Here is an 18,408-nt window from a genome sequence, read left to right as displayed (position 1 = left end):
TATGGTAGACCATTAAAATATATACACACTCATTAATGTGAGGATATAAGCTAAATTTATATTAAAGATTGGTAAACAAAATGAGAAAAAAAGGAAAAGGTCAGGCCAGGGGTAGAGGTAACCAAGCTGCTCGACAAGAGAGGTTGTCGAGTCACTCAGTCACCAAGGAGTAACTCGGCAAGTCCACAAAGAGGGACACGGCAAGGAAGATGCCGAGTCACTAAATCAGCAAAGGAAAACTTGGCAACGAGGACCGAGGTACTCGGTGAATAGGAATAGAGTCTCTCGGCAAGAACATAAGCCGAGACAAAGTTATCACTTGACTAAGACAACACTGAGTTAGTTCATTATATTTAATTTGAAGCAAAATTTTCCACTTCCTTTAAAAAATTACTAAATGGTAGCACTCATTTCTTATAAAATATCCATAAAATGCACCAAAGATTATGGGATTAAAAAAATTCTCACTTCTTTCTCCAAATTTAGATAAAAATAAGTCTCCTTTTGCTGGGTTTTGATATTCAGTGAATATCACAATTATAACTGCTATGACATCGTTATTTAATCAAGCATCATTGTTCTTCCGGTAGTATTTGTATATCTTTAATCTCTATATCTCCATCCATGATTGCTTCCTCGTGAGTTTATATAGTGTTCTTCAATTTGCCCCACAAAATAGCGTAAAATCCTACCACTATCACAACAGCTCCCAGCACGCTGCAAAGCGTTAAACTAAATCAAAAACATGCAAGCTATGTTATAATACATTTATTCAAATAAAAAATTCTAGAAAAACAAAAGACCTTCCCAAATAGAGCCTCTGATGAAGAATAATGGAGTCCATTATAGCTGTAATTATCATGCCCAATGGAAAGAATGCGGTAGCAAAAACAGGCCCCTTTGTCTTCATACACAACCCTTGAAGATAGTATCCCACGCCTGTAACTATCACTCCCTGAATTCATCATAGAAAGTTAAATTAGCTAACTAAATCAATTTCAAATATTTAACATGTTTAACATAAGCTTGTGACATTTACCGAAAAAATTGTTTGGATAGAAAACTACTAAACTTATAGAATAAACAGCTGCCAGAAGTTTCATGTCGAATCCAACTGCCCAGGAAGATGGATGACGTTCAATAGCCCAAGTGACTGCAATTGACTGAACTGAGCCCATGAAGCATATGAGGGTAACAAGGGAGAGTTGTGCAGTATACTTCTTGAGAACCCAGGCCTGCATTCACAATTTGTACAGACTGAAATAAATTAGAGTAAGTGTCCAAAAAGATGAGATATGTTTTGTGGTGGAGAGTTTAATTAAACGCTTATGTTCTTTAATACCATATATTTGTTGGAATTTAAATCATTTATTGTTGTTGTCGTTGAGTCAAGCATACATTTGGTGAAGGTTTTGCAAATGGGGTTGGAAGCTTTGGGATTAACCATGGAGGAAAATCAGTCGTTAAGTGTGCTCAGGCTGGAGTAGTATTGGGATGGGTGACCTCCCGGTAAGTCCTGGTGCTTCACCCCTGTGAGCATCACCTAGATCCAATGAGTACTAAGTGCTCCATTTATTCTCAAATCACATAGTTAAATCCTGATAGCAATATCACAATTTGACTTGCTGTAGAAATTATCTCCAACTTATCAGGGGAATGGCTAGTTTTTTTTTTTTTTTGAATTTCATTCCCAGCTGGATTCTGACAATGCATTAAATTTTTGTAGGTAACTTCGAATTCAAATTTTTGTGTGGGAAAAATTTGTGGACAGCCAGAAGACAAAAGAGAGAAAATATTTTCCATTATTCTCCCATACAGTAGTCTTTGCAGCAGCAGGTAATTCTGTGCAGCAGCATTATTGGTGTTATCAAATTGAGCAGTGACTGCTCTAGACAATTTTTTGTGAGAGCTCTAAGTAGCTCCAGGTTGTTCTTATACAGCTCAAGATTACTGCAAGTTTAATTACATCACTAGTAGTTTTGAGTTTTATTATTTTATGAAGTTTGCACATCTCCAGCTATTTGGTTGTTTGAATTTTTGGTATCTCCATCCCTCATATTCGGCTGTGCATTTTGTTTATTGAGCAAAACAGAGCAGTAATCTCTGTTATTGCTCTTTCATATATGGGTATTTGTTGATTCTTGTTAATATTAAGGAAGTTTCAAAATTAGCTAGTATCATCAATTATACACAAGATGCAATGAATGTTGAGTATTCTATTTATTCTAATATGACATAGGTTCATGTGAACTACTATTCATGAAATATAAGTCAATGAACTGACACAAAAACTATAACGTTAAATCAAAATAATAGTATTACAAAATGTGAAGAAGTTAAATACAAGAAGAACAAACAAGGAACCCTAAGACAGGGTCATTGTAATCAGACATAGGCAACCTTTGACCATATCTTGATTACTGGCATTATCCTCTTTCAAGGGATCATGTGAAGGCCGAGGCATGGGAACAATTTGTCCTATGTAGAAGGTCATGAGCATGGCTCCACCCACACAAACTAGCATTCCCAGTACTTTTTCTTGACTACGTACTTCCCCAACTTTTATTTCCTCCATTCTAAATAATCACACAAATGTTTTTTTTCCACTATGTTAATTATATAATAAAAAATACTAGTTAGATGGACTGAAAGCTATGTCTTTTATTCATTCTCATAAGAAATAGGTTCATGTGAACTATTTCTCACTTCAACATTATAGTAATAACACAAAATACTTGATTATATTTTCTTATAATTACCTGAAGATGAGAGCAATCACAAAAGTAATCATGGGAACAAGGTTAAACAGTGCACTTCAAAAAGTGGGAGAAGTAAAATCCAAACCCACATAATAAAAGTTGTTACTGAGAGGCCTAAAAATATAGAAAAACCCTTCCATCAGTATGATAACAAAAGTATGTTTCAAATAAATGAAAAAAGTTCTTTATATTTACCCTAATAGCCCAAGAACGAAAATTTGACAAAATATGGGAAAAGTTATTTTTGAACAAGGTTAAACAGTGCACTTCCAAAAGTGGGAGAAGTAAAATCCAAACCCACATAATAAAAGTTGTTACTGAGAGGCCTAAATATATAAAAAAACCCTTCCATCAGTATGATAACAAAACTATGGTTCAAATAAATGAAAAAAGTTCTTTATATTTACCCTAATAGCCCAAGAACGAAAATTTGACAAAATATGGGAAAAGTTATTTTTGTTCAAGAATTCCTACCATTCAACACATCGGACCAAGTTATAATTCATTCAAATATGACCCAAAATTAGCAATGGAAAAATATGGAAACATAGGTTTATTTAAGAAAATCCCATATACCTTTCAAGAAAAAAAGCAAAAGGAGCAAAAGCTATGGTTGCAAATTTATTTCTATACACTGCCAAGACATGGTGATTCATTTTGTCATTTAAAGATATTTTTGTCATTATGGAGCCCCTGCATATGCAAATTGCAATATCAACATTGCTACATAAGGCTTCACTTTATCAAACATCTCCATTGCTTTTTACAAAACTACTCTTATTTTTCGTATTGTGTTTCTTCAATTTTTTCAATAGACCACTAAAGTCAATAGACCTACGACAAATAGAGATGTAGAACGATAATTATTTATCTCAAAATTAGATTAATTATTAAAGTTGCAGCATGATATTCAGCGCATCACTAAAATGTAAGTGAAGTATTTTCATACCCAAGTAATGAAAGCTCTGAATATACTTTTCATCTTGATCTGGTTTTAAAAGACTTTAAAATAATGAATGGGCCAAGAGAAGAAATGGTAAAATGGAGGCAACATGCATCCCAACAAACCCTGTTCAAATATCTTCCTCACAATTTTAATTAGCCGATAGGCAATTTGTAAAGAACCAAACCTAGACTAGCTATGCCACATCATCATAAACCGGAAAATGTGGAACATAACCAAAACATAAAAGCTGAAAAGTCAAAAATATTCATTAACAAAGATTAATAATACATCTATAATTAAATTTTCTGATCATTAGTATACGTCCATGTCATGTCATACATCAATGTTACAGATTTGCTGATCCAGATTTCAACATTTCAATAGTTGCATATACTTACAAATTTGCATTTAGGGTATCATCCACAACATTTAAGATCACCAGTTCTAGGATAACATCTAAGGGTTTCAGGCATTATCATTTAGCATCAACGTTTCCATCAAGACATCATTTTTCAGTAACATATGCAAACAGAGGAACCATTTTAACACATTTCCAAACCATAGCAATAAAGATTTCATTTTCAAATTTTCTAGTCTAGATTTTCATTTCAAGGTCCATTGGTTCCAATACATGACTTGTATATGTAGAGCACACCATACATAAATCATTCCCTAAGAAAATTTTCCATCATAAGAAAAACATAAACAGAGAAATGTAACCTAGAAAGAACTTGGAAGTTTAGACCCGTAGCTGTGTCTGCTCCCACTGCCTCTTCTTCTCACTGTCGTCCTTGCTGTAACTGCCTCCCTACTTAGCTCCCTTATTTTTTCTTTTAATCTTCCCAAACCCTATTAAAAGAAACATCTCTTTCCCTCGATAAAGCATGTAACTGACCTAACCTCCCCTTAGGTTCACACTTTAAAAACAATAAAAACAACAGTAAAAGCTACTCTATTGAAGCCATAACATTGTTTTTAAATTATGTATTTATTCTTTTGAAGATTTTAAAACAACCTAACCTCCCCTTAGGTTCATGCTTTTAAAACAATAAAAGAAATGGTAAAAGCTATGATATTGAAGCCATAACATTGTTTTTAAATTATGTATTTATTATTTTGAAGATTTTAAAATAACATTACCGAAAAAGTGACTCCCCAATTTCTGACATGCATATTGTCGTATCTGATATGGATAAGCAGATAATTTAAGATAATTATACAAACATCATCTCCATAAGTATTTCTTTGCAGAGATATTCATGCCTTATACAGTATAAGGCATTAGTATCTCTGCAAAGAAATACTTATGCAGATGATGTTTTTATAATTATCTTAAATGGGTATTTTTTTGGGCATGAACATATTGTGTTCTGAAGTGAATCAGTGGACTAGACATAGCAAAGTGATAGTGACATCTAGGCAGTTGGGTATGCAGAGATACTCGTAATTGCAATGATTTCTCCTTTGCAGCAAATATCATGTTTGAAATGGATAGAGATGTTTCAAAAAGCAATGGCCTATATCATGACAGTGACATATTCATGCCTTATACTGTATAAGGCATGAATATCTTTGCAAAGAAATACTTATGGAGATGATGTTTTTATAATTATCTTAAATTGGTGTTTTTTTGGGCATGAACATATTGTGTTCTGAAGTGAAATAGTGGACTAGTCATAGCAAAGTGACAGTGACATCCAGGTAGTTGGGTATGCAGAGATACTCATAATTGCAATGATTTCTCCTTTGTAGCAAATATCATGTTTGAAATGGATAGAGATGTTTCAAAAAGAAATAGCCTATATCATGACAGCGACATATTCATGCCTTATACTGTATAAGGCATGAATATCTTTGCAAAGAAATACTTATGGAGATGATATTTTTATAATTATCTTAAATTGGTGTTTCTTCGGGCATGAACATATTGTGTTTTGAAGTGAATCAGTCGACTAGTCATAGCAAAGTGACAATGACATCCAGGCAGTTGGGTATGTAGAGATACTCATAATTGCAATGATTTCTCCTTTGCAGTCAATATCGTGTTTGAAATGGATAGAGATGTTTCAAAAAGAAATGTCCTATATCGTGACAGGGACATATTCAAGCCTTATACTGTATAAGGCATGAATATCTCTAAAAGGAAATACTTATGAAGATGATTTTATAATTATCTTAAATTGGTGTTTTTTTGGGCATGAACATATTGTGTTTTGAAGTGAATGAGTGGACTAGTCATAGCAAAGTGATAGTGACGTCTAGGCAATTTGCGTATGCAGAGATACTCATGATTGCAATGATTTCTCTTTCACAGCAAATATTGTGTTTGAAATGGATAGAGATGTTTCAAAAAGGAATGGCCTATATCGTGACAGTGACATATTCATGCCTTATACTGTATAAGGCATGAATATCTCTGCAAAGAAATATTTATGGAGATGATGTTTTTATAATTATCTTAAATTGGTGTTTTTTTGGGCATGAACATATTGTGTTCTGAAGTGAATGAGTGGACTAGTCGTAGAAAAGTGACAGTGACGTCCAGGCAGTTGGGTATGCAGAGATACTCATAATTGCATTGATTTCTCCTTTGCAGCAAATATCGTGTTTGAAATGGATAGAGATGTTTCAAAAAGCAATGGCTTATATTGTGACAGTGACATATTCATGCCTTATACTGTATAAGGCATGAATATCTTTGCAAAGAAATACTCATCGAGATGATATTTTTATAATTATCTTAAATTGGTGTTTTTTTGGGCATGAACATATTGTGTTCTGAAGTGAATCAGTGGACTAGTCATAGCAAAGTGACAGTGACGTCAAGGCATTTGGGTATGCAGAGATACTCATAATTGCAATGATTTCTCCTTTGCAGCAAATATCATTTTTGAAATGGATAGAGATGTTTCAAAAGGCAATGGCCTATATCGTGATAGTGACATATTCATGTCTTATACTATATAAGGCATGAATATCTCTGCAAAGAAATACTTTTGGAGATGATGTTTTTATAATTATCTTAAATTGGTGTTTTTTTGGGCATGAACATATTGTGTTCTGAAGTGAATCAGTGGACTAGTCATAGCAAAGTGACAGTGACGTCCAGGTAGTTGGGTATGTAGAGATACTCATAATTGCAATTATTTCTCCTTTGTAGCCAATATCTTGTTTCAAATGGATACATAATTAATCCATTTTTTTTCTTTGTTCCTGCCAAGGCAGGAAACTATTGCCAAGGCATATTGCTTAAACAATGATTAATCTTTTTGTAATCAACCAATAATAGATCAGATTTCTAGTAGCTTCTGGCTAGTTTCTGCATTAATGTTATGTTAGCCCAGGGAAAGGTGCAATTTTTTAAAGTTTAGAATATCTTATAAATGTTTATCAGAAATTGGATTGGGCATTAGTCGGTACCAATAGACTGTCGCAGAAAAAACACAAATTTCAAAGCATAAAAAGACACATTCTATGAGCAGAAAGGGAAAAATGAATTCCTACAAATGAGGAAAAGGCCACCACATTACAAGGCATCTGTTTAATTGAAAAATCCCTTCCACGCAACTTAAGGAAAATTTTATTTTATTTAAAAATGCCACCACATTACGAGGCATCTTGGTAATTGCAAATATCACTGAACACAACATTTGGGAAATTATATTTAGGCTATCAAAACTATTTTGTTTCTTAGGAAATTGTGGTAATCTAATACCTGATGATATTGAGAAATGAAAAATTTATGTTTAATGTTCGTGAGCTAGCTTTAATTCTATCAAATTCTTTGTTCTTCTTGATTTCTCAACTCAAGATGGCAGCATTTGAACATTGCACATACCTTGGTTCTTGACATCTTGCATGTTGGCTTGGATGTGGTCAATGTATAAAGGGCCAAATACCAATCTAGTATACCAGTTCCAGACTTGAATATGCCCTCATCCAATAGAATTTTCATAGCTTGAGAGGATCAATGTATAGAGATTTTTGTTCTAAGAGAATGAGATGTGTTTTTTAATCAAATGCTTATGCATTCATTCATCAACAATGAGTTACAATCTGTTTATATATCATTTTGCAGTGGCAGGGTGTTAGCTGCTTTGCCATATAAGAAGGATGGAAGATGCATGGGAGTTAGACTATGTACTTCCCCAAACTTTATTTCCTCCATTCTAAATAATCACACATATGTTTTTTTTCCACTGTGTTAATTATATAATAAAAAATAATATTTAGGTAGACTAAAAGTTGTGTCTTTTATTCATTCTCATAAGAAATAGATTCATGTGAACTATTTCTCACTTCAACATTATAGTAATAACACAAAATGCTTGATTATATTTTCTTATAATTACCTGAAGATGAGAGCAATAACAAAAGTAATCATAGGAACGAGGTTAAACAGTGCACTTCCAAAAGTGGGAGAAGTAAAATCCAAACCCACATAATAAAAGTTGTTACTGAGAGGCCTAAAAATATAGAAAATACCTTCCATTAGTATGATAAAAAAAGTATGGTTCAAATAAATGAAAAAAGTTCTTTATATTTACCCTAACAGCCCAAGAACGAAAATTTGACAAAATATGGGAAAAATTATTTTTTGTTTGGGTATTCCTGCCATTCAACACATCAGACCAGGTTATAATTCATTCAAATGTGACACAAAATTAGCAATGAAAAAATGTGGAAACATAGGTTTATTTAAGAAAATCCCATATACCTTTCAAGAAAAAAAGCAAAAGGAGCAAAAGCCATGGTTGGAAATATGTTTCTATACACTGCAAACACATAGTGATTCATTCTGTCATTTAAAGATTTTTTTTTCATTATGGAGCCCCCTGCATATGCAAATTGCAATATCAACATTGCTACATAAGTCTTCGCTTTATCAAACATCTCTATTGCTTTTAACACAACAACTATTATTTTTCATATTGTCTTTCTTCAAATTTGTCAATAGACCACTAAAATCAATAGACCTACGACAAATAGAGATGTAGAATGATAATTATTAATCTCAAAATTAGATTAATTATAAAAGTTACAGCATGATATTCAGCGCATCACTAAAATGTAAGTGAAGTATTTTCATACCCAAGTAATGAAAGCTCTGAATATACTTTTCATCTTGATCTAGGTTTAAAAGACTTTATAATAATGAATGGGCCAAGAGAAGAAATGGTAAAATGGAGGCAACATTTATCCCAACAAACCCCATTCAAATATCTTCCTGACAATTTTAATTAGCCAATAGGCAATTTGTAAAGAACCAAACCTAGACTAGCTATGCCACATCATCATAAACTGGAAAATGCGGAACAGAACAAAAACATAAAAGCATAAAAGGCAAAAATATTCGTTAACAAAGATTAATAATACATCATTAATCAAATTTTCTGATCATTAGTATACGTCCATGTCATGTCATACATCATTACAAATTTGCTGATCTAGATTTCAGCATTTCAACAGTTGCATATAATTAAAAATTTTCATTTAGGGTATCATCCATAACATTTAACATCACCAGTTCTAGCAAAACATCTAAGGGTTTTAGGCATTGTCATTAAGCATCAATGTTTCCAGCAAGACATCCCTTTTCAATAACATATGCAAATAGAGGAACCATTTTAACATATTTCCAAACCATAGCAATAAAGATTTTGTTTTCAAATTTTCTAGTCCAGATTTTCATTTCAAGGTCCATTGGTTCCAATACATGACTTGTATATGCAGAGAACACCATACAAAAATCATTCCCTAAGCAATTTTTCCATGATACGAAAAACATAAATAGAGAAATGTAACATAGAAAGAACTTGGAAGTTTAGACCCGTAGCTGTGTCTGCTCCCAATGTCTCTTCTTCTTAGTGTCGTCCGTGCTATAACTGCCTCCCCGCCCAGCTCCCTTGTGTTTTCTTTTAATCTTCCCAAACCCTATTAAAAGAAACATCTCTTTCCCCCCAATAAAGCATGTAACTGACCTAACCTCCCCTTAGGTTCACACTTTAAAAACAATAAAAACAACGGTAAAAGCTATGGTCTTGAAGCCATAACATTGTTTTAAAATTATGTATTTATTATTTTGAAGATTTTAAAACAACCTAACCTCCCCTTAGGTTCACGCTTTAAAAACAATAAAAGCAACGGTAAAAGCTACGATATTGAAGCCATAACATTGTTTTTAAATTATGTATTTATTATTTTGAAGATTTTAAAACAACGTTACAGGAAATGTGACTCCGCAATTTCTGACACATGTATTGCCATATCTGATACAGATATGTAGATAATTTAAGATAATTATAAAAACATCATCTCCAAAAGTATTTCTTTGTAGAGATATTCATGTCTTATATATAAGCAATGAATATCTTTTTAAAGAAATACTTATGAAGATGATGTTTTTATAATTATCTTAAATTGGTGGTTTTTTGGACATGAACATATTATGTTCTAAAGTGAATTAGTGGACTAGTCATAGCAAAGTGACAGTGATGTCCACGTAGTTGGGTATGCAGAGATACTCATAATTGCAATGATTTCTCCTTTGCAGCAAATATCATATTTGAAATGGATAGAGATGTTTAAAAAAGAAATGGCCTATATCATGACAGTGACATATTCATGCCTTATACTGTATAAGGCGTGAATATCTCTCCAAAGAAATACTTATGGAGATGATGTTTTTATAAATATCTTAAATTGGTGTTTTTTTGGGCATGAACATATTGTGTTCTGAAGTGAATCAGTGGACTAGTCATAGCAAAGTGACAATGACGTCCAGGCAGTTGGGTATACAAAAATACTCATAATTGCAATGATTTCTCCTTTGCAGCAAATATCATGTTTCAAATGGATAGAGATGTTTCAAAAAGCAATGGCCTACATGCAGTTTGGGTATGCAAAGAAAAAATCAGATACAAAATTAATCCATTTTGTTTCTTAGTTCCTACCAAGGCAAAAAACTATTGCCAAGGCATACCACTTAAACAACGATTAATCTATTTGTAATCAACCAATAACAGATCATATTTCTAGTAGTTTCTAGCTAGTTTCTACATTAATGTTATGTGAGCCCAGGGAAAGGTGCAATTTTTTTATGTTTAGAATATCTTATAAATGTTTATCAGAAATTGCAGTGGGCATTAGTCGGTACCAATAGACTGTCACAGAAAAAACACAAATTTCAAAGCATAAAAAGACACATTCTATGAGCAGAAAGGGAAAAATGAATTCCTACAAATGAGGAAAAGGCCGCTGCATTAGAAGGCATCTGTGTAATTGAAAAATCCATTCCACACAACTTAAGGAAAATTTTATTTTATTTAAAAATGTCACCACATTACGAGGCATCTGGGTAATCGCAAATATCACTGAACACAACATTTTGGAAATTATATTTAGGCTATCAAAAACGTTTTGTTTCTTAGGAAATCGTAGTCATCTAACACTTGGTGATATTGAGAAATGACAAATTTATATTTAATGTTCGTGAGCTAGCTTTAATATTATGAAATTCTTTGTTCTTCTTGATTTCTCAACTCAAGCTGGCACCATTTGAACATTCCACATACCTTGGTTCTTGACATCTTGCATGATGGCTTGGATGTGGCCAATGTACAAAAGGCCAAATACCAATCTAGTATACCAGTTCCAGACTTGAACATGCCCTCATGCAATAGAATTTTCATAGCTTGAGAGGATTAATGTATAGAGATTTTTGTTCTAAGAGAATGAGATGTGTTTTTTAATCAAATGCTTATGCATTCATTCATCAACAATGAGTTACGATCAGTCTATATATAATTTTGCAGTGGCAGGGTGTTAGCTTCTTTGCCATATAAGAAGGATGGAAGGATGGAAGATGCATGGGAGTTAGACTACGTACTTCCCCAACTTTTATTTCCTCCATTCTAAATAATCACACAAATCTTTTTTTTCCACTGTGTTAATTATATAATAAAAAATACTATTTAGATAAACTGAAAGCTGTGTCTTTTATTCATTCTCATAAGAAATAGGTTCATGTGAACTATTTCTCACTTCAACATTATAGTAATAACACAAAATGCTTGATTATATTTTCTTATAATTACCTAAAGATGAGAGCAATCACAAAAGTAATCATAGGAATGAGGTTAAACAGTGCACTTCCAAAAGTGGGAGAAGTAAAATCCAAACCCACATCATAAAAGTTGTTACTGAGAGGCCTAAAAATATAGAAAAAACCTTCCATCAGTATGATAACAAGAGTATGGTTCAAATAAATGAAAAAAGTTCTTTATATTTACCCTAACAACCCAAGAACGAAAAATTGACAAAATATGGGAAAGTTATTTTTGTTCAAAAATTCCTGCCATTCAACACATCAGACCAAGTTATAATTCATTCAAATATGACCCAAAATTAGCAATGAAAAAATGTTGAAACATAGGTTTATTTAAGAAAATCCCATATACCTTTCAAGAAAAAAAGAAAAAGGAGCAAAAGCTATGGTTGCAAATATGTTTATGTACACTACCAACACATAGTGATTCATTCTATCATTTAAAGATATTTTTGTCATTATGGAGCCCCCTGCATGTGCAAATTGCAATATCAACATTGCTACATAAGGCTTCGCTTTATCAAACATCTCCATTGCTTTTAACACAACTACTATTATTTTTTGTATTGTCTTTCTTCAGTTTTGTCAATAGACCACTAAAATCAATAGAACTGGGAAAAATAGAGATGTAGAACGATAATTATTAATCTCAAAATCAGATTAATTATAAAAGTTACAGCATGATATTCAACGCATCACTAAAATGTAAGTGAAGTATTTTCATACCCAAGTAATGAAAGCTCTGAATATACTTTTCATCTTGATCTAGGTATAAAAGACTTTATAATAATGAATGGGCCAAGAGAAGAAATGGTAAAATGGAGGCAACATGTATCCCAACAAACCCCATTCAAATATCTTCCTGACAATTTTAAATAGCTGATAGGCAATTTGTAAAGAACCAAACCTAGACTAGCTATGCCACATCATTATAAACCGAAAAATGCGGAACAGAAGAAAAACATAAAAGTGAAAAAGTCAAAACTATTTGTTAACAAAGATTAATAATACATCATTAATTAAATTTTCTGATCATTAGTATACGTCCATGTCATGTCATACATCATTATAGATTTGCTGATCCAAATTTCAGCATTTCAATAGTTGCATATAATTACAAATTTGCATTTAGGGTATCATCCATAACATTTAACTTCACCAGTTCTAGCATAACGTCTCAGGGTTTTAGGGATTGTCATTTAGCATCAACATTTCTAGCAAGACATCCTTTTTTAGTAACATATGCAAACAGAGGAACCATTTTAACACATTTCCAAACCATACTAATAAAGATTTCATTTTCAAATTTTCTTGTCCAGATTTTCATTTCAAGGTCCATTGGTTCCAATACATGACTTGTATATGTAGAGCACACCATACAAAAATCATTCCCTAAGCAATTTTTCCATCATACGCAAAACATAAATAGAGAAATGTAACCTGGAATGAACTTGGAAGTTTAGACCCTTAGCTATGTCTGCTCCCACTGCCTCTTCTTCTCAGTGTCATCCCTGCTATAACTACCTCCCTGCTTAGCTCCCTTGTGTTTTCTTTTAATCTTCCCAAACCCTATTAAAAGAAACATCTCTTTCCCCTGATAAAGCATGTAACTGACCTAACCTCCCCTTAGGTTCATGCTTTAAAAATAATAAAAACAACAGAAAAAGCTACGTATTGAAGCCATAACATTGTTTTTAAATTATGTATTTATTATTTTGAAGATTTTAAAACAACCTAACCTCCCCTTAGGTTCACGCTTTATGAACAATAAAAGAAACTGTAAAAGCTATGGTATTGAAGCCATAACATTATTTTTAAATTATGTATTTATTATTTTGAAGATTTTAAATCAACGTTACCAAAAACGTGACTCCCCAATTGTTGACACGTGTATTGCCATATCTGATACAAAAACGCAGATAATTTAAGATAATTATAAAAAGCATCATCTCCATAAGTATTTCTTTGCAGAGATATTCATGCCTTATAAGGCATGAATATTTCTGCAAAGAAATACTTATGGAGATGATGTTTTTATAATTATCTTAAATTGGTGTTTTATTGGTCATGAACATATTGTGTTCTGAAGTGAATCAATGGACTAGTCATAGCAAAGTGACAGTGATGTCTAGGCAGTTGGGTATGCAGAGATACTCATAATTGCAATGATTTCTCCTTTGCAGTAAATATCATGTCTGAAATAGATAGAGATGTTTCAAAAAGAAATGGCCTATATCGTTGCAGTGACATATTCATGCCTTATACTGTATAAGGCATGAATATCTCTACAAAGAAATACTTATGGAGATGATTTTTTTATAATTATCTTAAATTGGTGTTGTTTTGGGCATGAACATATTTTGTTCTGAAGTGAATCAGTGGACTAGTCATAGCAAAGTGACAGCAATGTCTAGGTAGTTGGGTATGCAGAGATGCTCATAATTGCAATGATTTCTCCTTTGCAGCAAATATTGTGTTTCAAATGGATAGAGATGTTTCTTCATCATTATTGTCATATGCAATAACTGCATATACATGACTTGCATTATATAGAAGGATAAGTTAAAGCCAAAATTGAAAGTCATACATTTTAACCAAGTATTAAATTGATAACTTAATACTTGGTTCAACTAGGTTAGATATATGCTTAAAATATATTGATGTTTCAATCTGTTGAGTTGTAGTGTTGTAGGAAGTTGATATGAATCAATTGGATGCAAAGGTCTAAAATACCATAGGTCAACCCACTATTTTGATTCACATTCATCCCATGATGCATACAAGAAGAGAAAAATCATCCAAGCTTTCTAGTATGAATAGCTAGTGATGGTGCATTTGAACTTCAAAATGAATGCATCTCACTTGATCTTGTAAATGTACAAAAATCTTATAAATTTTCAATGTTAGGTTCACATATCAACCAAAAATATCTAGAAATCATAGACTTACCTGTAATACCTAGTCCCATCATAGAACTACACCATTGGACAATTGTTTCAGTATTTTATAATATTGTCTCACCTTTGTACTTTAATTCCTCTCTAATAAGGTCTCTTTTCAAACATGCTCCAGTACCATCATGCTTTCTCTTTCCATGTCCCGCCTCAATGAAATTCAAAAAATGATTCATCCACTTGTCACATGCATCCTACTCAACCAATAGAACATCCTTGCGTTCTTGAATTTTGCAGTGCTATTGTTTGACCATATACTGTGTTGATTATATCTTTCATCTCTTTCCCTCAAATTTTCATAGAAAACTCTAAAAAATCCTTACACAAACTCTGATGAATGAGTTCGGTCATCACTGATATAGAAGTGATACTCTCTTAATAATTTTGTGTCATCCTCTGTGCTATCATGTGCATGAATAAATGCTATGTATAAAAAAATTGACACTTCTATAGCATTGTAATACATTTGTTGCACTTCATTTTGAGGTTTTAGTGTATAGTTTTCAGCAAAGTCAACAACTGACACAATTGTACCCAAGGGAAAAGTGTCCTTACACAACTTGAAATGCTCATCTAACAATCTAGTTCTATGTGTATGACCTATGTAGACATAAACTATTTTCTCTTTAAACAATTTCATAAAATCAAATACACATATGTCACTATTTACTAATTCACACCTCTTTAATTCTTTTCCATCTTTAACACCATAAATAACTGGCTTGTACTTTCCAAGAGAAACTAGTGTTTTACCAATTGCATGTGTGCTATCTAGAAGTATGCATCTATGCAACTTTTGAAAACCACCACATTGAGGGCAAAAACTTTCAAATGCATGGTCTTATAATAAATGCACCCATAATCTTATTTACATAGTACACTTGCAATAAATTCTCTCGGTGACTTAGGAGGTAATTGTAGAGCATATTCCTACAATATTTTGTTAGTATGCAAAATACAACATATATAATTATAAACATTATAATTCATAGAAAACTCAATATGAAACCTGCAACAACATCTAGTGCATGTATGATTTATATTAACATAGAATTGTTTTGTCATCTCAAAAAACCTTTGCCTGATTTTAATTTGATGAAATATTTGAAGAAACATTTCATAAATTTATATTTGAGCCATATCCAAAAAAAAATTTGCATACATGGCTCACCGTTTGTTTTCCCAAATTGTCTTTTGATAACATATTTTTGGTTTGGTGAAGCCCTTATGTTGTTACACCAAAAGTTTTATATCAATGTTATTAGTGCATCAACAATAACTTTATCCTTACGTGGGAGTCTATCTTGGAATGACCAAAAAGATGTCTCATTAGAATTCTCATTTTTCTCTCTCCTCACTAAGGCTTTGACTAATGTTGTTATACTTATCCTTAATGATTTACTTGTTTTCCTTACCATACATTTTTTTTCCATTCCCTTTCCCTTTCCCATTATTGTTGATGTGAGGACTCGTTGACTTGTATTAGCATCTTTAGTACGTGCTTTGAACCAATGGATTGTTATGCATCAAAGAGATTTCTAACAACGCTTCTTTCACTACTACTTTCAGATATTCTTAACCCCAAAATTCTCATTGTCTCTTTAAATTTTAGATTTTTAACCATTTTTACAACAAGTTGGCATCTTCCACTTTGATTTAGATTTTCAAAATAGTTATTCCAAATCTTTTGAACAATTCTCTACAATTCCTTTCTGACATTTTATCATGCATTAGCTTCAAAATATTTTCATTAATGTCAATTAAAAACTTTAGTTTTCTACAAATTATTCTAGGAGATGTTGATGTACGTGCATGCTCTATATTTTCATTACTTACATCATGTGCATTCATCATTTCAACTTGAGATATTGCGTTAGGGGAATTAGGTAACATAAGTGTATTTTTGATTTAATCATTTCAATTGGGATATGTTAAACATTTTTGTTTGTCAAATTATGTGTGTTTACGACATCAATATCAATAGGTATATTTTCACCACTTACATTGGAGACATTTTATGATGTACCTGCATGTAATCTCCTCATACACTCCCTTGTTTTTTCCTTTGCTACCTCTTGTTTTTCAATCAATCTTCTTTTGTTATTTCCCATGATTATCATTGCAAATTACCCTAGAAACAATAACATGAATAAAATAAATAATAAAATACAAAACTAAACAAATTTGCATGATCATTTTATGCTCAATCACAAGATACTAACATAAAATAATATGTTGGCAGATGAAAAATATAAAATCTAGCATTTCCAAGCACAAAAAACCTTACAATTGCATAATTGGTATAGAAATACATGTGAAACAATAGTAGAATCTAGTGGACATAACTGAAATAACATAATAACTTTTGACATGTTGTTTTATTTAAAATTTTCAATAACTTGATCGGGTTATTGAGTTCTAACTGCATTATCCATATGGACTAATAACCAAATTAGGTTTTGTATAACTTGATCGAGTTATGTATTATTACTACACAAAGGTAGATTGAAAGAGGGAGGAAGTTAATGGAGAGAATTAGAGAGAGGGTGGGGATATGAAGAGGGAGAGGGAATGTGAGAGAGAGAGAGATGTGGAAGAAAAATATGTATGTGTGTGTGAGAGAGAGTTATTGTGTAGTAGTACAATACAAAACCCGATTAGGTTCTAAATACATTTTTTATTTTCATAACCCGATTAGGTTATTTGAATCCAAAAAACTCAATTGGGTTATAACTTGGTGATAGCCTAGGGAAATGACCCAAAGGCTTGTGAGACCATTTTCCCTCCATTTTATTTCCTTTAGATACTTTTTCATCTTCTAAGATAAATTTTCATCTTTGTCTTCATTAGGTATGCTAATGGTGAAGTGGGTGTCTCTAAAATCACCACCATAATCTTACATATCTTCTTATCTTACTAACCATATTTTTTTTCTTTTTTTGGACAACATTAACATTGTAAACTTTAATTACTTTTACCAATGCCTTGACATTCCTCATAGACATATGTCTACCATTTTTTTAATAAATTTTGATATACTTAACCAAATTCAAAATAAATTACATAGTTCTATTCTACACTTGATTATTTACACATTTAAAAAAAATTATTTTCAATTATTTTGATACAAGTTATGCTCAACACATGAACAAGTACCAAAATTTAAGGACGTAGAGTATTTAATAATTCATGATAAAAAAAATATCATCATAAAATTACAATAAAATACACAACTTCTAGATATGACTCGTGACTATCATCCTACCAAAGGGGTATGCAAAATACTAAATATAACTATGTCTTTTGTGTTGCACATGAAAATAGCTACATTGTGTTTTCTAAAAAAACTAGGCACTATTTTTCATGTGCATAGGGTTTGAACCACCTAATCTTATCCATTTTGTAAAAAATATAGTAGTTTAGAAAATAGATTCAGAGTACTAAAATTTATATGTTTTACACATCTTTTCATTTTCAGTGGATGACCCTCTAATGTCTTGCCCAAGTTCAAGTTTACCTAATTTCTGAAAAAAGATGTCCACTTATACCCCCTTTTGTACACCATCTTGGTCCAGCTACCTTGATCTTGGACCTCTATAGGTCCCTTATCTAAGTGGCCTTGGCTAACCTCTATTGATCATT

The 18,408-nt window shown here is 32.1% G+C and overlaps 1 pseudogene; it reads right to left on the bottom strand.

The window, feature by feature from the left end:
- Positions 1 to 220: 220 nt before the first annotated feature.
- Positions 221 to 12,349, bottom strand: LOC149547411 (WAT1-related protein At5g07050-like; annotated as a pseudogene).
- Between the last annotated feature and the right edge of the window lie 6,059 nt (positions 12,350 to 18,408).

Source organism: Cupressus sempervirens, chromosome 7, assembly GCF_028749045.1.
Source record: "Cupressus sempervirens isolate cs-2001-9-10 chromosome 7, ASM2874904v1, whole genome shotgun sequence".
NCBI classification, from domain to species: domain Eukaryota; kingdom Viridiplantae; phylum Streptophyta; class Pinopsida; order Cupressales; family Cupressaceae; genus Cupressus; species Cupressus sempervirens.
Note: the sequence above shows the minus strand (reverse complement) of the source record. Positions and strands in the feature narration are given on the sequence as shown.